Source organism: Vulpes lagopus, chromosome 1, assembly GCF_018345385.1.
Source record: "Vulpes lagopus strain Blue_001 chromosome 1, ASM1834538v1, whole genome shotgun sequence".
In the NCBI taxonomy this organism is placed as follows: Eukaryota; Metazoa; Chordata; class Mammalia; order Carnivora; family Canidae; genus Vulpes; species Vulpes lagopus.
Genome location: NC_054824.1, coordinates 62,174,417 through 62,200,762, shown reverse-complemented (window position 1 = coordinate 62,200,762; position 26,346 = coordinate 62,174,417). Strand labels below are relative to the sequence as shown.

General features: G+C 45.5%; 1 protein-coding gene across 23 annotated transcripts in view; it reads right to left on the bottom strand.

Moving 5' to 3' along the window:
- The window catches only part of TRERF1 (transcriptional regulating factor 1), a 209,989-nt gene that overhangs the window by 81,295 nt on the left and 102,348 nt on the right, over positions 1-26,346 (bottom strand). The window contains exon 1 of one of the 23 annotated variants that reach the window (XM_041770819.1): positions 18,578-18,617. The exons of the other annotated variants lie outside the window; for them this stretch is intronic. The gene's annotated coding sequence lies outside the window, so the exon portion shown is untranslated. Of the gene's footprint in view, positions 1-18,577; positions 18,618-26,346 lie in introns of those variants that run through there. 23 annotated transcript variants of the gene reach the window in all.

The window sequence follows — 26,346 nt, the reverse complement described above, 5'->3', positions numbered from 1 at the left end:
TCAGAGCAGGTTAAGTAGTCAAACGCATGCATACACTGAATGAGTGTGTAGGGGGCTGTGGCAAACTTGGGTAGGCATGCTCATCCTAAAGGAGGCATCCTCACACAGGGTTCTCATTTGGGAAGTCAGACTATATGTGCCAGAGCTTCCAACTTTTAAAACAATATCCTAAATTCTAACTCTTTCATTAAAATTGTATTTTAAAATATTGGCTGAAATTTAAAAAAACATCACTAGGCAAACCAAACAAGTATGTCCAATGGTGGACTGTCAATACACACAATTTATGATTTACATATTCACAGTAAGACAAATCCTATCTGCTGCTTTTTCAGTCTTTAGGATCAACTTACAGATAAGGCAGAGAAGATTTAATGGCAATTAGAAAATAAAAATGTAAATGCTATCACCATTATTGTAAAGGTAAAAATAGAGATGACCGAAATTGGAAAATGGAAGGTAGGTTAAAGTAAGAATACTAACATCTTCATCTTACTGAGGAGAGAATCAAGAAATACTGTTGTTAATGGACAAGAAATACAATAGCAATAATCTCACTTATAAAGCTAACCAAATAGAGGAACTATAAATAACAATACAACTATGTTGTGAGGATGTGGGGAGGGAGGTAGAAGGGTGGTATAAGTGAGCTAAATCATCACCTATCACAACAGGAAGTAAGCTGACAATTTTTAAAATCTGAGTGAAATAAAAGTATCTTATTTTCAAATATGGAGATAAGTGGCAGAAAGAAGTCATTGAGTTAACAGTGATTGCCCCAAGGGAGTGGGACTGGATTAGGGAGAGGAGGGGACAAGAGACTGTTATTTTTATAAAATCTTCTGAATGTGAACACTCCCCAGGAAAAAAAAAAAAAAAACTTTTGAAAGAAAATGAAACAGATCAATTCATGGGATTGACTGCTGAGATAAATAAGTAAGCCTGCAAGTTGACTGAGCAACATAGTATAGATGGCACTCAAAAGGGTTTAAATGAAAATAATTTAACGAATAGACCAGTTACAGACCTGTGGGGAGGGTTAAGAGAAGCAACAAAATATGATGCAGCACTCAAACACTAACACCAGCAAGATGCCCTAACTGCCCCTAAATCTGAAGAGCAAGGGGAGGGAACGGGTTCCTGGAGCCCAATGAGGCTAGAGCTCTGGGAGAGGGTCTAAGACAGCCAAAGCAGAGATAGCCTCTGCTTGCAGATAATGGAGAGAGGAAGCAAGAGGATTAAAATTCCAACCTTTCTTTCCTCCTATTCTTGGATCTCCTGCTGGCATCTCCTATTAGTCAAACCTAATTAAACCCAGAAGGTAAGTAGAGGAGTCCAGCTGATGCAGAGGCCAGCCGCCCCAGACACAGCAAGGCAGAGAATGGATCTTGAAGGAGGTGGCCAAAGAGAGGACAACCAAAACATATTCTCACACTCTCTATTACGTGAGAGTAAAAAAGTAGATTGGATACCTGGAGAGTAACTCTGAACTTCTCTAGTTCTGTAGCAGAATGAAGGATCTGCCAGGAAGAAGTGAGAAAGAATGTGTATCTTTGTCCCTCCACCCCCCAAATTTCATTAATAAATACAGATGGATGACTTCCATATGCAGGCCCTGCATTTAGTCAAAGAGGAGAACCAAGATATATGAAGTAAGAATCCCATTATCCTGGGGCACCTGGGTGGATCAGGGGTTAAGCGTCTGCCTTTGGCTCAGGTCATGATCCCGGAGTCCTGGGATTGAGTCCCACATCGGGCTCCCCACAGGGAGTCTGCTTCTCCCGCTGCCTATGTCTCTGCCTCTCTCTCTGTGTCTTTCATGAATATATTTAAAAAAATTTTTAGGGCAGCCCTGGTGGCGCAGCGGTTTAGCGCCGCCTGCAGCTCAGGGTGTGATCCTGGAGACCCTGGATCAAGTCCCGCGTCAGGCTCTCTGCGTGGAGCCTGCTTCTCCCTCTGCCTGTGTCTCTGCCTCTCTGTGTCTCTATGAATAAATAAAATCTTAAAAAAACAAAACAAAACAAAAATTTAAAAAAATTTTAAATCCCATCAATAGGAAGAAAGAAGTGAGATAGCTTTACAAAGGTAAAGATACAATGTGGCCTGGCCTGAGGAGCATCCAGTGAAACATGCAACCAAGCCCCAAGCCCGGAAGCAACACCACCCCCCCCCTCCCCAGGCTTTCCTAAACAGGGGAGGCTTGATTGGCCCTTGAAGGGTAAGTGAAATTAGACAAACAAGAGAAAGCAGCATTTGAGACATGTTCAGAGACAATGTGTAGCCCTCCTTGGTCACAGGAGAAATGAGAAACAGGCTGGTCATGAGGTTGGGACAACATAATGGAAGGGTCCAAACGTCAGGCTCAGGAGTTAAAACTTTCAGATCGAGTGACATGCTTGAAGATGTAGAGAAATGACATGGGTAGAATGTGAACCAATGTCAAAGATGGAGAAGGTAGGGACATAAAGGACTTGCTCCTAGTAGATGCTTAATATCTGTGGAAAGATGAGAGGCCCAGGAGCTATGAAGGAAGAGAAGATGCATATAGGTAAGCACTTAGCTGTCATTTAAGATTCAGGTATAGGGTCATAACCTCTATTAAATTTTTGACCAAACCCTGCCTTTTATTGGTAATGGGAATAGTAAGCCCCAACTATCTGAGCTTGGAACACTTCCCTGAAACTCATGTTTCTTGCTATTACTGTATGAAATCTCTTGAAGGCAAGAATGGTGACTTATTCACCTTTATATCCACCAGATCCTAGCTCAGGACCTGGCCCATAACAAGTGCCCCCCTGAATGGATGGGTGGTAGATGGACAGATTGATGAATGGATGGATGGTGGATGGATGGTGGATGGATGGGGTGATAGGGGCCTGCATTAGGATAGTAACAATGCATATGAATGAAACAAGAGAATCAGTAGCACCTGGATCTTCCCAGAGTGTGCAGGCCTGATGCCCGGATCTTCTGGAAAGTGGGAGATTATAACTTAATTGCTTTAGGATTCTGGAGATATTCCCCAGCTTGTGAGGGCATGTTTGGTTACTAACAGATCGTGTAACAAATTGGACACAGGAAACAAACGATGAATGATAGAAATGTGGGTGGGGCTCAGGGCAAGAACCAGAGACCAAAGTACCCTCTTACATACCATTTAGGAAGATGACGTCAGACATGTTGGCTCGCTTTACTTTGAAGTTTTGGTTGCTTCGTTTTTTATAGTTCATCTCAAGAGAATGACAAGGAACAAGAAGGCCAATTCCAGAGAGCTGTTTCTCTAACACACACCAATATCTCATCTATTGCCATAGGATTGTTTTTAACTATGGTCTTGGCAAAACCATAGAAAGCAAAGCAGTGCCCTTACGTTAGGTTCCAGAAAAACACCAGCTGTTGAAATTAAACAGCCAGACTGGGAGCCTAATGATGAATCAGAACAACCTCCTTCAAAAAGTGCCATCACTATGCAAGAGACTTTTGGGTCCCTGGACAATAAAACTCAACAGTTCTAATCAGATGGAACTGCAGCCCTAAATACCATAATTCCTATCAACCAGTTCTAGAAGTATAGCATCTCACACATCAGTGGACCAAAAAATGATTTTGAGATTCTAGCTGGAATCTTTGAGACATTTAAGAACCCCCTGAGATACTATAAAATGTCTACACGTAAGAGAAGGCAGTGGCATCTGATAAAAACTTTTAGTGCCACCAGGATAGAGGCTAATTCTCTATCTTTCCTATATTCAGGTGGGAAGGGAGAATGTGTTTGCTATCTCCATGTGTCAGAGGGAGGATGCCCAATGACACCCTGCATCTCTTCTGCGTATGTATGTCCCCAAGTGATTTCAACAACAAATCTAAGAACCTAGAGGAGGAGGGTATATGGGTTCCTCTAGTCATATTTTACAGATGGAAAAATAAACCTGCATGAATCTGTATAAGCAACTTGTCAAGGGCCTAAGAAAGGAATCACTGACCCAGCCTCATCTGGAACACTCTCCTGATGATCTGAATCTCCTAATGACCTGATTACAAGGATAGTGACCTCCTCATTCTTCTGTCTCTGAAACCTAGCACAGAGCCTGGTCCTGGTCCATAATAAGTGCTCAGTAAACACTTCAACTGAACAGATGAATCCTGGTGTCAAACTACTGCATTAGCCTCTCTTGGGAGTTGATTTCTTTGGCTGTAAAACAGAAATAACAATATTCTCATAGGGTTGATGTGAGGATCAGAAGCATTCATACATGGGCAGCTTTTACAACACTATCTGGCACATGGTTGGTACTCCTTAATATTAGCTCTTACTATTATTGTTGATGGTGTAACTGCTATGAAGAGAGTAAAGTAACACGAGTGAGAATGACATACTGGGGGGGGGTGCAGGGGGACGCACCTGAGCAAGGCCTATGTGTCAGAAAGGAGTCAGGCCTGCTGGGTCTGGGGAAGGGTGGGGCAGGTAGAGGGTGGGGGTATTGTAGGGCAAAGGCTGGGAGTGAGCCTGGTGTGTCTGAGGGGTAGAAGGAAGTAGCAGTTTTGCAATGGTCACAATTTTATATATTCCAATTCCTATCCCTCATTTTTAGAAGGAAATGTGTAATTATCCATCTGAATAGCCACTCCATTGTAGGCAGAGTAGTTAAAAGCCACTCTGAGGGTTTGGTTAATGTGTCTTGAAAGACCTACTTTGCTGAAAGCATCCCTTCCGCACTGTTCACACATTTCTAAAACTGATTTTATGTCTAGCCCATAGATGACTGGCTGGGGAAACTGAGGCTCCAAGCCACCTCGACCCTGGAAGTCCCCAGCCCTGGCTCAGCAACAGCCACTGAGAGCAATTTGCCAGCACCCACCCCCATCGGCCTCCTCCCTGAGCCTGTCTCACCAGGGTTAAATCTGGTAAATGTGGAGGAAGGGGGCAAGTCAGTTCAGTAAGCACCAAGGAGAAACACAAATTGCAAGATAAAGCCACTGCACTGAACCAGCATTGTCCTATAGCAGTTGAGGCTATCCTATGCTATTATCACAGGAAGCCTGAGTCATACAACTCCTGTGAACCTTTTAAAGCTCTGGTCCCACTGGTCTTGTCCTGACTTTCTTTTGGCTCAGTCAGAGCAGATTTGGACAAGAACAGCCCCTCCTCTTAACCAGCCCTAGTGAGCAACACTGCCCCCTAAGGCCAGCTCTTAGTGGCATGAGAGATCTGGAGCCTTGCTAGTCTGAATCATGTCCATACCCCTCACGACATTCACCTCTGCCTCTGGATCACCCCAATGTGAGGTGGGTTCTGAAACACTCCAGCCAGTGACTCCCCAAGTCAAATAATGCTGAGTCCCAGGCATGGGCTGCCTCTTCCCCAGGACCAACCTCCCACTCCCATATGGAGATAAGCAGTTCCAGAGAACCGGCAGTGGTGACCTGGCCCTCCTTTTGAAAGAATTGAGGACCACACCTGGAACTCAGCTGCATTGACATCTGCAGCCAGCCCATCACTTGGGCTCCAGCAACTGAAGAAGTAAAAGAAGCCCAGGTGATCCTGGAAGTGTGCCATGAAGGCAACAGACTGACCAATTTTATTGTTTAAACCTTATCAAAAAAAAAAATAAATAAATAAAACTTATCAAAAAAGGGTAAACAAAATTAAATAACAACATTAAAAAGTAATTTCCACATGCATATTAATATCCTTAAAAGAGATATAAAAAAAAAGAGATATAAAGAGAGCTTAAAATCAATAAGAGCTTAAAATCAATAAGAAAATGATAGGAATTTTACAAAAGAAAACCATATCTGGGGGCATCACAATGCCAGATTTCAGGTTGTACTACAAAGCTGTGGTCATCAAGACAGTGTGGTACTGGCACAAAAACAGACACATAGATCAATGGAACAGAATAGAGAACCCAGAAGTGGACCCTGAACTTTATGGTCAACTAATATTCGATAAAGGAGGAAAGACTCTCCATTGGAAGAAAGACAGTCTCTTCAATAAATGGTGCTGGGAAAACTGGACATCCACATGCAGAAGAATGAAACTAGACCACTCTCTTTCACCATACACAAAGATAAACTCAAAATGGATGAGAGATCTAAATGTGAGACAAGATTCCATCAAAATCCTAGAGGAGAACACAGGCAACACCCTTTTGGAACTTGGCCACAGCAACTTCTTGCAAGATACATCCACGAAGGCAAAAGAAACAAAAGCAAAAATGAACTACTGGGACTTCATCAAGATAAGAAGCTTTTGCATAGCAAAGGATACAGTCAACAAAACTAAAAGACAACCTACAGAATGGGAGAAGATATTTGCAAATGATGTATCAGATAAAGGGCTAGTTTCCAAGATCTGTAAAGAACTTATTAAACTCAACAGCGAAAGAAACAAACAATCCAATCATGAAATGGGCAAAAGACATGAAGAGAAATCTCACAGAGGAAGACATGGACATAGCCAACATGCACATGAGAAAATGCTCCTCATCACTTGCCATCAGGGAAATACAAATCAAAACCACATTGAGATACCACCTCACACCAGTGAGAATGGGGAAAATTAACAAGGCAGGAAACCACAAATGTTGGAGAGGATGTGGAGAAAGGGGAACCCTCTTGCACTGTTGGTGGGAATGTGAACTGGTGCAGCCACTCTGGAAAACTGTGTGGAGGTTCCTCAAAGAGTTAAAAATAGACCTGCCCTACGACCCAGCAATTGCACTGTTGGGGATTTACCCCAAAGATTCAGATGCAATGAAACGCCGAGACACCTGCACCCCGATGTTTCTAGCAGCAATGTCCACAATAGCCAAACTGTGGAAGGAGCCTCGGTGTCCATCGAAAGATGAATGGATGAAGAAGATGTGGTTTATGTATACAATGGAATATTACTCAGCCATTAGAAACGACAAATACCCACCATTTGCTTCGACGTGGATGGAACTGGAGGGTATTATGCTGAGTGAAGTAAGTCAATCGGAGAAGGACAAACATTGTATGTTCTCATTCACTTGGGGAATATAAATAGTAGTGAAAGGGAATATAAGGGAAGGGAGAAGAAATGTGTGAGAAATCAGAAAGGGAGACAGAACATGAAGACTCCTAACTCTGGGAAACGAACTAGGGGTGGTGGAAGGGGAGTGGGAGTGAATGGGTGAGGGGCACTGAGGGGGGCACTTGACGGGATGAGCACTGGGTGTTATTCTGTATGTTGGTAAATTGAACACCAACAATTTTTGTATTTTGAATACAAAATAAATTTATTATAAAAAAATAAGAAAATGATAAACAACAAAGAAAAAATAGGTTACAGGCCATCCATGAAAGAGGAAATACAAAGGGCACAAATACATAAAAATTGTAAACCTTGGGAGAAATGGATAAAATGCAGATGCAATAACCTATCAAATTGAAAAATATTTTTTAGATCCTAGTGCAGTGTGGCAAGAATGTGGATGAAATAAGCATGCTTACATGATGGTAAGCTGACCAATGTCTATCGAAACTTTACTGTGCATGCAGTTAGACCCAGAAGTCTATCCTGTAGAATGTTCACATTATATACACAAAAACATATGTTACATGATCTCCAGCATTGACAAGAATGTAGAGAAGCGGGCACATTCATTACTGCTGGCAGCAATGAAAATTAGTATCATATTTATAAAGAGACATTTAGCAATCTATACCAGAAGCATCTTAAAGTTTTGCATATCCTCTGACACAAAAACTCTACTTGCAGAAATTCCCCCTCAGGAAATCAGCATGATTATGCCTTAAGCTTTACTACAAGGACGCCTGTGTGCTGTTTTTAACAGGAAGGTGGTAGAGGGGCAAAATATAAATGTGTAAAACGCAAGGCCGGTCCAGAGAAGGTACAGGCGCAACATGGTATCCTCTGAAGCTGTTAAATTACACCATAGGCCTTCTGGTTTAAACATGGAAGACCAAAAACGTGTTTATCCCTTACCCCTTCTAGGACTCCGTAAAACTGACAGTAAAGGAACTCTTTTAATTGTATAAGCTTAACAGCGTTGAAAAGAATGGGAAAGAGGCAATTAGCAACAAATTATAGGAAGATGGCCAACAGAAAGGAGGCAGCCTGGAGAAAGCAGGAGAGGACAGGACTCTCCCAGAGAAGGGCACAGACAAGAAGGATGTATCTGCTTTGTAGACTGCAGAGAGTGAGGGAGGCAAGGATGCCAGGAATGGGCAAAGGTGGAAAGAGACAAGCCTGGAAATGGGGACTAAGGGGCAAATCAGAGAAGAGCAGGTTGGCACATCCACAAACTCTCATCCCTCTTTCCCACACACCTGCACGTACCTTGCAGGTAGGAGGCTGGAGGTTCCTTTTCCAGATCAACTGAATGAAGCACATCGCCCCCATGGAGTGGCCAGGTCCCCTGTGGGTCACCCAAAAAAGCTCCCCAACTGTGAACTACTAAGTCAGAGAGGCCAAAGGCACAGACAAAGGACGATGAAGGGCAATTGGGTGGTACAAATCCACAGCAAGAAAAAGAAGGGATTCAGAGCCCAGGGTAGGGCCTACCTCCTTAGGGGCACTGGGCTGGGTGCTGGCTGCCCTTCCCCCCAGCCCTGATATTCTGGGCCAGTCTGAGCCCGGGTCTAGCCAGACTGACAATGCTGCCAGAGGCATATGCATGTCAGCCCACAGGGGCCATGCAGACTGTCCCTTCTGCCAGTAGCCTCCCTTCTTCCCTTGAGCTCTGCCAAAAAGAGCTGGGAATGGAGAATATGTTTCCAGGGAAGTAAAATGTGTGGCACATGCCATTCTTCTCTTGAAAAGGCAGGAAATGCCCTAAACCAAGTGTGACATCCTTGTAAAGAAGAGGCCCAGTGAGGGATGGGGTGAGGCATCATTTGTGGGGCCGAGACTAAGGAAGCTGTGGCTACCCCAACTTTTCCACAGATCTCTAGAGAGAGAGAAAAACGCCTTGGAAAACAGACTATCAATCACAGGATTCCCTCAGATGGTAGAGGCTCTCACAGAGGTGAAGCTCACAGCAAAGCTACCCTACCTCCCCGGGCTGCAAGATATCCCAAAAGAGTAGAACTCCCATGGGTGGGGGTTGGGGACAGGAGCATCTCTCCTCAGCCTTTTAGGCAGGCAACAGTCTCAACTCCCTGATGGGTGAGACAGTCTCATCTAAAGGCAAGGAGACAACTCTTGCTCCTTTTCTAGGCCACCTCCCTTTCACCATGAACTTGACCTCCATGAATGTGCCCAGAGGCTCTCATAATCCATTAGGGTCTATCTGAGGAAGACTTCTGCTGGTTTCTTCAGGACAGTGGGTATTTATTTATTTTCCTGTCTCAGTGCTTACTCTTGCTAAGAATTTCAGAAGGCTATGTTCTGGCCATTAACACTTAGGTCGAGAAGGAAATATGTTCTAGTTGGGTAAGAAGAGGGTCCTCTACGGAGCATCTGACTTAGTAATGCCAAGTCTTTCTGCTAAGCTGAGACCCAAGGGCAGGAAACTGGCCTACTTTTATGGATCTGGCCCTCCGTCATGTTTCATATATATATGGAGAGCATGCCCATGATGTTCCAGAGACTGTTACACTGCAAAAAAAAAAAAAAAAAAAAAGAAAAGAGAGAAGAGGACAGAAAAGAAAAGAGAGGAAAAGAAAAGAAAAGAAAAACAAAACCCTTGCTCCAAAGGAGATCTAGTAAGTGATGAGGTTGTAGGTTAATATAATACAAAAGTCTGGTGTATGAGCCAGTAGAATGAGCTGACTTCCTACAGCCCATCACAGGAGCACGCTCTTACAGTTACCAGCTTGCTCCTTAATACTGACCAATTGTGTGTTAGCTGCTGTTAACTCAGATGGTTCCTGATTAACCTTATTTCACCTCCTGCTTTTAACCTTTCTTGGATTTCAAATAAACTGGGGAGCTGGCTCCAGGCAACATTTTGGGGAGCTCATGACTGTTGTCAATGCTTCAGGCCTTACTTGCATGAGGAAGTTACCATCCTCCTCGTGAGACATGAATGGGGCACCTAAGAGGATGTTTTCTGCAGGCCCTGTAATGTGGTTCTAGCAGGCACCCAACTTGTTGGTCACTTCACCTCCTTCTCAGCCAGTGCTCATTTGCATGACACAAACCTTCAGCCACCATATCAAAGCCAGCAGCTTCCCTTCATCCCGGTGCAGCTGGGCAGAGGGTTCGTTTTGCCAGAGAAGAACTGACCTGGGTCCCCAAGCAAGGATGCAGAGCTCCCACCACCATTAAGTAAAGGGACCTAGCCCCCAATTCCAACTGGCATAAGGAGCAGAAAATAACCACAAGATGCCAAGGGGGCCCCATTGCTGACTTCATCCTCCATAGGAGGAAAATATAGGAGCCTCCAAGGGCCACATGGGTCCCTCTAGTGCTTACTTAATGTGAAGAGGAAATTGCCCCAGACACCCACCAACGGACGCAGAGGCACTAAGGGCAAGAACAGTGATGAATCCCAACGGCCACATTCCACCATGTCTCAGCCATAAAGAAATGGAACCTTCCAAGGATACAGCAAAGATTTTTTTTTCTTTTAGGTTGGCAATCCTAGATGGGCTTTCAGCTGGGGCCAGAAAAAAAAGAAACAAAACAACTATACAGACACACTCAAAGGAGTGTGTGTGTACATGTGTGCATGTGTGCATGTGTGTGTGTGTATACTGAAAAGGGTGTGTATATACTGAAAAGCGTGTGTGTGTGTGTGTGTGTGTGTGTGTGTGTGTGTGTATACTGAAAGGGGTGCCAAGTCAAGAAGCCCTGAAAGGATAAAGGTGGAAATCTAAAAATAAAGAAAACATGGGGAAGGCAAGTGGGGCCCAATGATTTAAAGGTAGTTGAGCCTTGGGGGCTAAGGAAAGCCTAAGATAGGAGGCCCCGGCAATTTGCCTACAGCAACCGCTGACACGCTTACTCCTTCCACAGCAGCTGCCAGTCAGGCTCCTCAGTGACTTCCACCATCATGACCCTCTTTCAAATTTTAAAGCAATTCAAGCCCCAGCTTTAACATCCTCAACCATTCTATTACCTAACAATATTACACAGGCCGATCTCATGTATCAAATCTCATTACAAGAAAGAATTGCTAGGATGGGCCAAGTCATGGCAATGTTTTGATTTGGTTAGCAAAGAGTCTCTCTGGGAATTAATCCTATACAGCAAATCCTCTACCTAGGCCTGATCACTTAGTGTGGTCATTCTCTGTGCTGAAAGAACTGGTTCTCAGCTGGCAGCAGCACAGACCAGAGAGAGGGGACAGGAAGGGAACAGCATGGCTTTGCTTGTGGTCTCAACTCCCTAAAGTGAAAAGGCAATGAAACTCTGAGACCCCACCCAGGTAAGGACTTCGACATATCACAGGCCTGGTGGCACTGGAACCGAAACGTGGAATGATGGTGGGGTGGAGAATGCTCCCTCTGATATTTCAAAGCTGTGGGTAATCAATGTGGTCGTGGTAGCGGCACAGCATCAAGATGCCCCACGTGCATCTGAGTGATGTCCCGGAAGGGGGGCCGGGAGTGAACACTGGGGCTCCAGTCTGATGGAAGATGCTGGCTTGCTGAGCTTCATCCTGGGTGAGGCTTCCCTCTCAGGAGTGCTAACATTCATAACGAGGCAAATCTGACAGGCTAATGTCAGGGCTGACCTTGCTAGATTGTTACGAGGCTACGTGGATCACAGGCCACAGAAAGGACCACAGCTACTGTGACTTTTGCATAGCCAAACCAAGCATTTATGGGGTTGGCTGGGAGGACTGACATCAGAGAGGGGGATGCCTGGGTGGCTCAGCAGTTGAGCGCCTGCCTTCGGCCCAGGGCGTGATCCTGAAATCCCAGGATCGAGTTCCACATCGGGCTCCCTGCATGGAGCCTGCTTCTCCCTCTGCCTGTGTCTCTGCCTCTCTCTCTGTGGGTCTCTCATGAATAAATTAATTAAATCTTTAAAAAAAAAATCAGAGAGGGATGAGGTGTGGAGGGGATGCTAGAAGCCATATCTTGATTCACTGGGCAGTGGGAGCCAAGAACCCGGAAGCCCTGCTCCCAGGTGCTGGGGGCTAATACCAAGTGCTCCCTGATTCTGTAAGCAGCTGGAGGGAGGGCATCCCTCTGCTGACAAATCAAAGGTCCTAGAAACAGCAGAAGTAACAACAGCCAGCACTCAACAGTGCTTACAGTATGCCAGGCACTCCGAGGCGTTTGATGTGTATTAACTCATTTAATCTTAACGACAATTCTATCATGTACGTACTATTTTGTCCATTTTACAGACGAGGACGCTAAGGCACTAGGAGTTCACACAAGCAGATGTGAACTCAGGCAGTGTGGACTCAGTCTTTCTGTGCTCACCACAGAACGTCAGGGCCTGTGCTCCACACAGTTCTGGATTAAACAGTCATGGCGAGTGTGCACAGGGCATGTCGTTTACTGAATGCCAGTGATGGACTATGTCTAGGCACTTCCCCATGCACCAACGCTGGGGTTTTCTCTCTTCTATTCTGCTCTTCAACTTTCCTTCTAACCTGGTTCCCACCTGCTCCAACTCCAATGCAACCATCCCTTCCTTGGGGAAACTCTGGCTCCCCCAACCAGGTCCACCTCCTGTTATCTGCTGCCAGGGCTCCCGTTAATTCATCTTCCTATCACTCTCCAAGGCTCCACGGGATTTGCTTGTCTGTTTACATAATAAATGCTCTCCTTGGGCACCAGGGTGGCTCAGCTGATTCTTGACTTTGGCTCAGGTGATAATCTCAGGGTCTTGAGATCAAGCCCCAAGTCAGGCTCCACGCTCAGTACAGTCTGCTTGAGATTCTCTCTCGCCCTCCCCCATCCTATTACTTGTTCTCTCTCTCTCTCTCTCTCTCTATTTCTCTCAAATAAATAAATAACATCTTAAATTAAAAAAAAAAAAAAGGTAAATGCTTTTCTCCCTGGCTAGATTCTAGGCCAGCATCATCCAACAAGACTTTCTGCAGTAACGGAAACATCTCCTATTTGTGAGTTCAGTGTGGTAGCCTTAGCCATGTGTGGCTGTTGAGCACTTGAGGGTTAATTAATGTAATTGAGGGATTGAAGAATTCATTTAATTTTAATTAACTTAAATCTAAATATCCACATAATACTAGTGGCTATTATATTCCAAGTGCAGGCCTAATCCCCACGAGGGCCTGATTTTGGACTGCAGTATCCCCAGAGTCAGGAGACAATAAACACTGACATGAATGAATGAGGCATGAACAGATGAAAGGATGTAGAAATACAGGAGAGGGAAGCTGATGAGGAAGAGAGCAGCAAGATCCCAGCGGGGGTACCACATTCTTGCCTCCCATTCTCTCCGTGCCATCCTGCCCACCTGGCCATCACGCCCACCTGACCATCATGCCCAACCACTGGACCTTGAGAGGTTTGCAGAGCCCTGCTGGCCTTCCACAGCCTCTGAGGTCCAGAAGAGTCTGGAGCCATAATGCCCATTTCTATCCCTCCCCACTCTTGCCAAGAATTGTGTCTTCTGCAAGCGGCCTTATTCTACCTACTGGGAACACACAGGTGTCAAGAAGCCATCACCTGCGAGAGAAATGATCCCAAAGGAGGGATCACCACTTCTTCTTCCTCCTTTAAGCACTACATCTCCTTTAGGGAATTCATATCATGCCTACACAGAACTGAGAGGGGCAAATTATTCCTATCAGACCCACACCCCCAATGTTAAGCTCTGCATGAGAAGCGTGACCTAAGGAAACAGTGGCTTGTGTGACTCGGGGCAAATTCACAGCACCCTAGACTGGTATTCAGCAGCCGGGGATCAATCTCCAGTTCTTCCACTAAGTTTCACATAGCTTGAAGAAGCCACACTGCCTGTCTTAGCAACCGGGCCATGCAGGTCATATTTATTAAGTTCCTACTGCATGCAGGCTGTATGTATGATGGGATATGGTGGTGGTCATGGTTCCCACTCAGTGGAGCGCAGGCCCTAGCAAATGCCAAAAGAAAAAAATCCCTGATGGTTTCCTTTCTTTAAAGAAGGTCAGCTGGGGCAATGGGGTCTTGGGGGCAATGGAGTGTGTATCCGGGAAGGGGGAGAAGTAAGCAGTAGGAGGATGCCAGGGGAACTCTAGCTAGACACTCATCCTTTGGGCATCCTGGGCTGCTCAGTGGGACTATGAGCACCAAGGAGCCTGGCACAGGCCTTGCTTTCTCTTGCAGCAGAGATGCTGCCCAAGTCCCAGCAGAGAGGGAGCTAGTCAGAGAAGGGCAATGGCCAAAAGGTCAAGAGTCCTGTGGGCGGTGGAACAAAAACTGTAATGTCTGCCACCTTCTCCAACATTTGAAGCACCTCTTTTCACTTAGACCTCTCCTCTTGGAAAAGCTGGATTCAAGTTCTAGTTCTACTGCTTCTCATAGAAACGCAGAATTCTAGGTTGGAAGCCCCTGTGGTGTGTCTCTGGGCCCAGGAAAAATCTGATTCACCCCAGCTGATGGAGTCCCCACTTAGATGAACAGATGCAGTCCATCCTCAAAGCCAACCTCGTCCACTGTGAGAGGCAGCCATGCCCAGAGGATCTATATTGTGAGGCATCCGTGATAGAGAGCACAAAGGAAAGGCAGAGTGGTACCGAGTTTAGCTGGTGAGGGCTGAGAACAGCTCTAAGGAGACATGCCTCTGAGCTGAACCTGGAAGGACAGATCTCACAGGGGGAAAGAAGGGGAGGTGTAAGTGGGAGGGTCAGCCTAAGCAAAAGGAAGGAGATGGGCAAGTCCCAGATCAGTGGGTCTCAACCTGGCTGCATATCAAAATCACTCATGGAGCTTTTAAAACGGACTGATGCTCAGGGCCTACCACCCAGAGATTCTGATGAAACTGCTCTGGGGTGGGCTGCCAGCACTGGTATTTATTAAAAACTCCCCAGGGCTGAGGGTTGAGTTCCCTACTACCTAGGCTGCCACCGTCACTCGGGAGTTTATGAGAAATGAAGAACCTCAGGCCCCACCCCAGACCTCTTGAGTCCTTATCTACATTTTCACATGATCCCCGGGTGATCTGTGTGCATGTTAAACTTTGAGAAGCCTTACTCTAGGGTACCTGAGCAAGAGCAAGGAATTGCATTTAAATCATCAGGCTTACATTTTTTTTTTTTCAAAGGCATCTGGCTCACTGCTGTGGAGAAGTGGCAGGACCCAAAATGATAACTGGGTGACCCAAAGCAGCAAGAGCCACCTATCAGAGAGCTGGCTTCCCCGAACTGTGGGGAAAAGTGTGTTGCCATATGGCACAGATACAAGAAAGAGGGAACTAAGGAGTTGTGGGGCAGGGGAAGCAGTGTACCAACAAGACCAGGATTCTGTGAGGCAATGAGAAGAAAAAGTGATTCAGGCCACAGGGATGTGAATTCAGGGTGCACGTGTGCATGGGTAGACACATACACACGTACACATAAGGCATGAAATTCAAAATGGCACTAGGGGGACGCCAGGGTGGCTCAGGTCGTGATCCTGGAGTCCTGGGATCGAGTTCCGCATCAGGCTCCCTGTGGGAGCCTGCTTCTCCCTCTGCGTGTGTCTCTGCCTCTCTCTCTGTGTCTTTCATGAATTTAAAACAAAACAAAACAAAACAAAAACAAAACAAAACAAAAAACAAAATGGCACTAGATGTATCAGACTTGGAGCTGCTACCAGAAGCCAGTCATCCTAAACTGAATGCATCATTCATTAAATGGAATTTACAAAGAAATTTACGAGGCTCCCCTATTAACTTCTGAAAAGCAGCAATTTTGCTTCTGAGTGTCATGGGCTAGAAAATGGTGCTCCTTTGCCTCCTCCCTTCCTCGTCCCCACTCCCACCCAGCAGGATTTAAGAGGACTTTCCCTGAATCCCGTCTGCAATGCCACACACAGCCTTTGGAAGTGATCTTGCCACACTGCTAGAATGGGACCCCAAAGAGGCCTCTCCATACCATACCATTCTGATTTGGAGCTCCACTCACATCCCACAGAGCAAAATCCCAGGCGCATCTGGTTTTCTGTGGTGATGATTCAACACACATTTATTTTTACTTATTTTTCACAACTGGTCCATGCCCAACAGTTGGCTGGATAACCCAGCAGCCATTCCTTAACCCCTCTTGCCCACCTCCACTACTAAGGCTGGGAAAGCTACCTTGCCAGCTTCCCTTGCAGCTAGGGGCGACTGTCATACTCACAGAACTGACGAGAAAAGCAGCACAAGGACACAAAGCCAAACATGAAGTAGAAAGAGGGTGAAGCAGAAAGACTGAGAAGAGTCCTATCCTTGTCACTATTGAACCGTCCCAGATACACAACAGATAACCACTGCTTCCACCCTAACTTCTTGTTTTATGAGAAACTGTAATATTGCTATTTGCAGGCCGAAGCATGCCTGTGGTCTTTTTTATCCTCAGCTCTTCTCTATCGGCTTCACCCCTTGTGTATTTACCATTTTCATCTAGTTTTTGCGCCAAACTCTAGACTGCTCCATTTTTTTCTTATTCTTTTCGTAGTTACAACCTACACCCCCCACCCACACCCCCTGCCAACTCCTTATAGAACAGCAGAATCAGATACATAACCCTCACTTTTGAAACACCAAGCTTGAAGGTCCAATCCTTGATCCCCACAAGTGGCCTCTTCTTAGCTCTGGAAACTTCAGCATTGCTACAAATGTTACCCAACTGTAAGAACAATGAGGCATTCACATTCCATTATTATATTATGTTTCTTTCGGTCTGGGGTTATCATTACTAGCCAATAAAGGTATGCAGGATATTTCTTTTTTCCTTTTTTCAAGATTTTATTTTATTCATGAGAGGCAGAGACATAGGTAGAGGGAGAAACAGGCTCCCTACAGGGAGCCCGATGTGGGACTCGATCCCAGGATCCCAGGGTCATGATCTGAGCCAAGGGCAGACGCTCAACCACTGAGCCACCCAGGTGCCCCTGAGAGGATATTTCTCAAGTGTATTTGTATTTTAATAAATCAATTTGAATTTCATAGCAAGTAACAAGACTCTGCTAGCTCATCCAGGCTGACATTACCAACAAAGACAGAAAGCCCTGAATAAGTAACTACTCCTAAAAACAGATGTGTAAACAGAAACACAATTTATGAACCAGCCTAGTGCTCTTTCCAATGTTGACTGATGTAATCCAGACACTACCTGGCTGGCCCCGAGCATTTAATTGGCTATATGATTAGGCAAATCTACTCTCATCTTGATTGAGTTTACAACATTTCCTTCTTTCAATTTGCTACTTAACATAAACTTTCAACCAACATGTTTTTTGCAACTATTGACATGCTTTGGCCTTCTGATTGTGAAATGCTCAAAGGCAGGAACTGTGTCCAAATGGCACTCTGTCCTTCCATACTGCACCTACCCAAGGGCCAAGTCTGATCCCATCTCCAAAACAAGAGCAACCAAGTCAAAATTAGAAATAACATGGCAGTTGCCAGTCACAACCAAACAGCCATTTCTTACCTGTACATGCTACAGAAATTAGTCACATTTTCAGGGCTCCCTCATTTCAAGAATGATTCACAATTTTTTGTGACTCAGACACACCACCCCATTCCTGCTCTAGCTCATAAGGAGTGTGGAGTGAAAGCAACAAGGGATGGATAAATACCTCAAGATTACCCTGGGGGACGGGCAGACAGACCTCGGAAAGGACGGGAGCTCACCAGGACTGTCCCACAAGGTCAAGCATTCTAACTGCAAGGCTCAATCTCTCCAAACAGAAATACTGCTGCCGTGGTCAACATCTATTTACTAGTATGCAGACTGATCTAGTTATTCTTTTACAAGTAGCACTTTCCCCCTTTCTTAGCTTTGTTTTTATTTTACACACCACCACATGAAGCTTCAGGAGGGTCATCTTTCCCCAACCATGCATATGAGCAAAAAAGAAAACTCTCTTATCAGATCACATCAAATTAACATTCTGAAAATTCTCCTGAAATGATTGACTTCTTTCTGGAACTTACTCTGACCAGTACCTCACTCCTCCATAACATGCCCAGCTGGCTGGGTTTTTTTTTTGTTTGTTTGTTTGTTTAGGGTTAATCTTTATGCACTTAGGACTTGCCCATGGATGCTGGGACACTGTTCAGAATCTGTTACTCCACGGCCCCTTCCAGTTCTATGATGCTGACAGCCTATCAGTGGTGACTGGCTCCCTAAGCAGACCCCCATGTGCAGTGCTAAGCTCAGCCTGCTGGCTTCCCCTCACATCTTTCCAGATCTGGGTGCGGGACTTTCATGACCCCAAGTCATTTACCAGCAGAGCAGGGGGTGGAAAGAACAAGCGGGTTTATAGATAGAAAACTCTGGGCATGAACCCAGCTTTGTGTGACCCTAAGCATACCACTTAGCTTCTACAAGGCTCTGTTTTCTCATCTGTAAATGAACACCTGCCCTGCAGTGTTGTTTCAAGGATTAGAAATAGCATGGCAAGTTTCTGGCCCAGAGGCAATGCTCAGTCTGGTCAATTACCAATAATCATCCTTAACACTAGAGCAAGAACACTCCAAAAATACACTCACATGCTTCTGTGATAACCAAACCCCAGGTTCTCCCCGAGTCTGTGTGTTCATCCATTCAGGGTTTTCATTCTGTGGTATGTCCGTGGGTCTGCCTTAGATGCTGAGGCCCCTGGGGATGGGAGAGGGTGAGGGCAGGGCAAGGTTTAGACAACACAGCAGAGGAAGGCACGTTCCCTTTGGAGATGAGGCACCCGTTATTTTTGTGGGAGATCTGGCTTACTATGAAAAATCAGTGAGTGACCTAAACTGTCTGAACAGTGCCAAGACCTCAGGTCTAACCCAGACAAGTGTCCCTCTTCCAGAGCCACGGAGCCCACATCCCTTAAGGTCAGCTGCTTCATGAAGTCACAAACAGTGAGTTACCAGAACCTACTGGGACCACCAGAAGAAATATGAAAAATCTGTTTTTCAATCCATCTTGGATGCAATGGGGATAGGAGTTTCAACTTTATACGAAGGACAACATTTAAATGTTCAATATCAATTCATATGCTGACATCCCCCCTCCTGCAACCCCAGGCTTTGGTAATTATTAGTGAAGCCATCTGCTCAGCCTAATGAAATGTGCAATCTCCTGCACATATAATTAGTGAAGTCATTTTAATTAATTAAACAAATTAATTAATTGCAAGGATACTGCAACCATTTCCTAGGAACTGCATCCAACTCATTTATTCTGCATGTGTCTACCGGGCTCCTACTGAGGGCAGAGTCCCACATTCATGCTCTGAGGAGATAAAGATATACCATGAGGATAAAAGGGAGCCAGAAGCCCAATGTGCACAGTTTTGCAAATGACCAACCCTTCTGCTTCAGATGACCAATTCATCTTGGATTTCCTGGGATTGCCTTGATTTGAAAGCTAAAAGTCTGGGTCCCGAGAAACCCTCTCCCCAATCCCAAGCAAACCAGGATGGTTGGTCACCCACTACTGTTTGGCCTGGATCAAAGTTCACCACAAGATAATCTCCACTGGAAAGGAGATGGGTAATGCTGGGCCTCCTGCAACCTGGCCTCCTGTCACGGTAAACATTGGGTTTTGGTTTTGTATTTAAATTTTATTTATTTATTTGAGAGAGAGAGAGAGAGAGGGAGAGCAAGCAAGCGCAGGAGCAGAGGGATGGGGAGACAGAGGAGAGAGAGAATCCAAGCAGATTCCAAGATAAGTGTGGAGCCCAATGCAGGGCTCAATCCCACAGCCCTGAGAACATGACCTGAGGTGAAATCAAGAGTCCAACGCTTAACTGACTGAGCCTCCTAGGCACCCCTTATGGTAGACATCAAGGAGTTAATCAAGGAGTTAATCAATCAAGGAGTTTCCACTTGCTGAGCCCAGACTGAGCAAACCCCAAATCCTTCTTACCTTTGCTCCGGGAGCCACTATCAATGATCCTGAATAAGAAGCGCAGAAAATTAAATTTATTTTCCATGTATGCCCTAGAATCATAGAAGCTCTAGGCAAGCAAAGGCCTTTGAAGTCTAGTCTAATCACTCATCCACAGCTTAAATTCCTTCTATAGTATCCTCCACAAGTAGCCAGCCAGCCTCTCCTTACATACCTCTAATGATGGGGAACTCACTATCTCTTAAAGTAACTCTTCCTCTCTTCAATAGTTTGGGCTGTCAAACTCCTTCCTTTAATTGCTGAAACATCTCTCTTATCAGTCTCTTTTCAGGGAACCCTATCATGGTGCTTCAAATAATGAAACACGGTTATTAAATTCCTCCATAGTCTTCTCTCTTCAGTCCCAATTTCTCCATCTGCTGCTTGGTTTAAAGTTGGAAGTGTAGTCCCATTCCTCTAACAACCCGCTTAAGCCCCTCCTGGGGTACAGGACCCAGGTATGCCTCTTATGCCAGCTACCAAGCCCCTGGTGGATTCTCCACTCCGTTGCAGCATCTGGCATGGCAGCTCTATCATGCACTGACTCATACCAGCTCCCTGACGCCGTTTCCGAACGTGCTCCTGTTGAGCCACAACTCCATCCATCTGCCACAGGACTTCCCAGGAGCTTACACTCCATCTGGAGTCCTGGGATATGAGAAACCCCACCAGACGGTAAGAAAATATACTATCAATGACCGGCTGCCAATTTCTCTGTTACAAACAACTTGCTTCTAAAGGTTTGCTTAAAAGTGATTTTTTAAGAATCCTGATAGCACATAGCCACAGAAATCATATTTAAGATGCTGGTTAGACTCCCAGGCCAGCCCACAAAAGCCCTTCTGAACTCACAGTGTACCTGCAGCATAAAACTAAACTGTGCTACTTGACGTACACATAGCCACCACTTATATTATGGCTTCCACGCTAACACACGCTCTGCATCTCATTTCAGAGAACTGAGCAGGGGATGTACCCACTGAAGAGGTCAGTGAGGGCTGTGTCACTCAGGTCCTCCATTTGGGGAGGGGGGGTTGTTGACCTTGGAGGAGCAATGACTCTAGGCATGAGTCTTCCCACTCTGTTAGGACTCACAGGTCCTTTAAGTGTGGCCTGCATACCTCAGGGCCTGCTAGGGCCAGGTTTGCTGTGAGGCTGCTACCAGGAGACCTTCTGGAAGGAGGCCAGTGATAACCAATTATGGAGTTTGGTTATTGTCTGTGGCAGTGCTATTTTTCAACAAACTACTGCAGACACAAGGATAGGGGTATTTCTCAGTCGGATATTTAGAACTAGAAATGTCACTGATTGTCATGTTCCTGAGTCTTTAAGAGGGATCTTTACAAGCTGCTGTGTATGGTGATTGGGGTCGGGGCTAGATGGGGAGAAGATGTGTTGACACCAAACTGATTGGCAGTTAAGGATGCTAGGCAGGGCTACTAAGCCTCAGCTCTTCTCAGTGGGAGCTCTATAGACTTCCTTCTTCCCACCTCGACCAATCCTGCCCCTGGCCCTGCCAGGCCCTGGGCTGCTTTTCTTCTGAGCAGTTTAGAGAGCAATCAGGAAGGCAGGGAATGGAATCTGTGGCCATATGTCCCAGGCATCTGCCTAAAGCAGGAACTGCTGTGCCCACCTGGAGGAAGGCAGGCGTTTACATGGACTGAACGGGGCCTAGAGCCTGAAGCCTGCGCTTTGAAACCCCACTATACCCACTAGCACCTTGAACTTTTTCACTAGTATTGCTAACCTCCCAGAGCCTCAGCTTCCTCATCTCTAAACTGAACTTAACATCCTCCTCGCGGGACTGTCCCAAGTAATAAATGAAAGGCGGTAGTAACAACAGCCAAACTTCTTGTCGTAGCTCTTGCCAGCACTGTTCTATGCACTTGGATTAACTCATCTAAACTGTACAATGATCCTAATACTTCATAAATGAGGCCCAGAAACGTGCAGCCAGGAATCAACGGGGCCAGGATAACAGACAAAAAGCTCCAATGGAAACAATATGGTAGATAAATGGCAGTCGCTGTTGTGGGTAATGAGCAACACAGGGCAATGCATGGATGCTCAAGTGTGTATTTTCTACCACTAGGGATGTGACTGGCTCCTGCCCAGCACTCCTAAAGCTCTGGCAGTGTCCCTTCCAACTACAACCGCAGACCTAACCCAGCAGTCATCTTAGCAGCACATATTATGCGCTAAACACTGTAACCCTGGTGCTTGTTCAAAGGCCTCCGCATCGCTTGACCACCCTGTTTAAAACTGCAAAATGCACTTTAGCCCCCTCACTCCTATTTACCTTCCTTATCTCGTTTTTCCTCCCATAGCAGGTATCAGCTTCTATCCTACCACATATTGTACACTTTGTTATTGCCAGTCACCCCAACTAGATCATAGGTTCCCCAAGGGCAGGGAGTTTTATCCCTTTGTTCAATGTTACATCCCCAACACCCTGTATCCTGCTGGACACATGGGAGGCATTCAGCAAGTGCCTGCTGAACGGATGATAAATGAATCTTCGCTGACAGAGAAAATATCCTTACGATATCATTAAACAAAAGAAAGCAGGCCCTTGAATTTCATATTAAATGATCCCATCTGTGTAAATATACCATTGTGTGTATGTGTGGGTATGAACATATGTGGGAGTGCACAGAAGAATCTAGAAAGATACAGGTGAAAATGTTCATTGTGCTTTTTTTGTTGTTGTTCATTGTGCTTATTTCTAAAACATAAAGACAGCTTTAACTTCCTACTAAATGTTTAACCAAGACCATATATTATTTCTATGAATTTTTAAAGGTATTTACATCTGAAAACAAATGCACTGTATACACACACATACACACAGCAGGGGCATGCAGCTGGTTACAAAGAGGTCAAAGCAGGAGGTTAGGACTGGCAAAAGCTCAACATTATCCACCCTCCTCCTGGTGGTGGGCCAGAGCTGCATTCTCACTCATGGATTAGCAATGCCGAAACAAATAACAGAATTAGGTCTACAGGGTCTGGGACAGCACAGCACTTCCTTCAGAACTCCTCCAAAAAGGGAATGAATCAAAAAAGGAAAACTATAAAAATCAAACCCACTTTACTGTCTCTGTAAAGCAGTCTCAGAATTGTTTAATCCTCTGTGATTATTTTTAAATTACATTATAATGTTCCAGAAAATGTAAAGCAAGCCTAATATATAAAATGAAGTATTTTGCAACTGAAAATTCACTTCACATTAGAGAAGCCTCATCCTCCTGTGCCAGTGTCAAAGAGGAAGTCGGGATAACCGAATTCCACCCAAGACCCTGGGTCTCACTCAGGGTGCCTGCCTCCTCCTCCACATTACCCACAAACTCTGCATTCAGGTGCTCACAGAGAACGAACCCGCTGACTTACACATCCTCTGTCACCCACAAATCATCGAGGTGCATCAACAACACCACGGACACCAAGTGAGGGCCAGCTGGGGGCCCAGCACAGCGCCAGGTGCCATGAGGTGGCAGGAAAGGAAGCAAGATAATATGTCTGCCCTCAAGGAAGAACCAAAACGCGAGAAACACGGAAGCAAACAATTAGACTCAATGGAACAGCACTGACTAGACGTGTACTAAGAGTTCTGAGAACAGAGAGGTCAATGGTAAATGTGGGCAAGGAGGCTTCAGAGAAGAGAGCCGGCTGCAGTCAGCCTTGCTGAGAGCCGGTGGCCACAGTGTGCCCAGAAGACTGGAGCTGGGGGCTCGGGCTGGGACCTGGGAGGTGGGCCTCGGCGTGCACGACGCAGGACTGTGGGCACAGCGACACCAGCGCTGCCACTTCCCCTGCCCTACCTTCCAGGTGCAGCATGCCGCTGTGCCTGCCGAGTCCCACATGTGTGCAGAGAGCCTCTCCCCAGAGAGGCCAGACTCTCCCTGAATGCAGATGAGTTTCAACCCTATGTGACAGCAGCTTTCCCATCTTGGTTGAGTTTAGGAGCCAGGCAGAACCAGAGAAGACGAGAAGGCAGCACCTGCAAGTTTATCTAGCGCCAAGAACTCTGGTCAACCCAGAGAAATTCAGAACGCTGGTCTGGAAGGGCCTCTACTAGCAGAAATGCAAGCAGTGCTCAGGGCTTAGCTTGAAAGAGCTAAGGAAGAAGTAGCGGCGAAGGCAAAAGGAAAGGAAGCAGTAGGCCAAATCAAGGACCTTGCAAAGGGACAGGAAATAGGAAAAGAGCTGGCCAAGGCAGGGCAGGGAGTAAGTGGCATCTAAGTGACCAATTACCCTGGTTTGCCAGGGACAGGGACAGAGGGGTGTCCTGGGACTCAAGATGTTCAGTATTAAAACTGGGACAATCTCAGGCAAACCAGGGTTGGGTTGGTCTACCCAGCAGGACCCATACCACCCAGGGATGCTAAGGGGGTGCTGACCCCTTAGTGTTCCATGCCCCCTCCCTTGTGGATCTGTCCTTGCTCATTAACACCCCATAGGGCAATGGGAAGAACAAGGATCTCAACACAGGGAAGTGGCCATGTACCTTTCCTGGCTTGTGTCCTCTCATCTCAACCATGAAGATTGCTGAAGTCCTCAGGTAGAAAACTTTTTATTGTTATTGTAATAAAAGCTAGAATTATAGGCACTATCTTTTACTCAACTGTTTCTCAGGCATTGAGTTCACCAGCCACAAGCCAGGGGAGGGCACAGCACCCTGCCATTAGGGAAGTGTCTTATCTTTACTTGGAAATCAGAAGAAGGAGGGGTGGGCACACCCAGCTCTTGAAATCATCTCCATCCAGTCTCCATCACCCCCTTCCCTCTCAGAGCTTCAATTCGCATCTATATCTCCCCAAGGCAGGTCCCAAGAGGGTACTGATCCATGGCTTCTATACACCCATGAAATCTATTCACTCAATAAGAATTTACTGAGTATTGACTATTGGCAGATACCCTAAGGGACTACAAAGGACAAAAAACAGTAAGATACAGTCTCTGTCTTCAAAAGACTTACGGTTTGGCAGGAGGGATTGGGGAGTGGGGTGGAGAGGTGGAGGTGGTATAGAGAAGGTGAGAACCATTTCATTAGTGAACATATATTTCCTTTGCTGTTAACATCTGCCAAGAATTGTACTGGAGGAACAGAGACAATAACCAGACAATTGCAAAACCACTGATAAGTGCAATGAGGGTGATATGGGAGCACTCAGGAGGAGCATCTATCCCAGTCTCTGAACCAAATACTAAATGATCACCCACTTCACTTTAGCATAGAGGTAAGTGCTATGGAGGATTAAACACACACACACACACACACACACACACACACACACACACAGAGTGGTAAGGCCAAGCAGTTAACCAAATGACCTCGGGGATAAAACTCATACATATGAAACAATTCATGTATCACAGGACATAGAGTGAGGTGCTTACTATAGAATGCAGACCTTCATCATAGAGAGAAACAGCTGGAGTAAGTCCACAAAGCTGCCCAGAGGAGGTGGAAATAAAACCAGAGATGAAATATTGATGGGGAAGGGTTTTCTAGGCAGGAAGAAGCCAATACGTAGCTGTGATTTTTCTCAAAAATGAAACGCAAACATATAGTACTACTGCAAGTGTTTCTAAATGGCACACCCATTCACAGGTCTTTGATTTAAGCAAATGAGGACCTTGCCAATAATAAGTTTCACAATGGAAGTTACATTTAAATGAAAAGATAAGGCATCAAATCTAAATTCAGCTGAACTGAAACATACTTAATTTTATAATTGCAGGTCCGTGTACATACTTGCAGGCATGCAAAGACACACACACACACACACACACACACACACACACACACACTACCCTTGGCTCCTTCCTGTATGTCTATCCTCAAGCCATCCAAACTCCATCTTTCTATTAGAAGAACCCCATAATTCAGGGAAAGAAAAACGGAATTACCAGGAACAATCTACAAATTAATGACTGAGAATCGACTATATTGGTGTTTGCTATAATGATATTCACAAAGTATGAATAGAAAGGTCACAGTTGGTCTGATGGTACACCAGTCAGTCAATAACAAGTTAACAACTATTGACTGACTGTCTATTTAATGAAGAACCCTGTGCTAGTGTTGGGCAAATGGGAAGGAGGGGCTGGTGAGAGGGATTGGTAGGAAGAAGGCATGATATAGTGAAAAGAAACGGAAGACTCATTAGACAAGGAGCGTGGTCCCAGCTCTATCACTGACAAGGCCTTGGGTAAGGTGATCCCACAGTGAACTTCACCTCCTCATCCATGAACAAATCCCACCAACCTCTTAGGGTCGTTTACACTTCAAAGGAGAGAAGGTAGGCATACAATGCTCAGAAAAGCAGAAGGACCTACATAATGTATCATGGAGGATTGGAGGTACCTCCCTGACTCACAA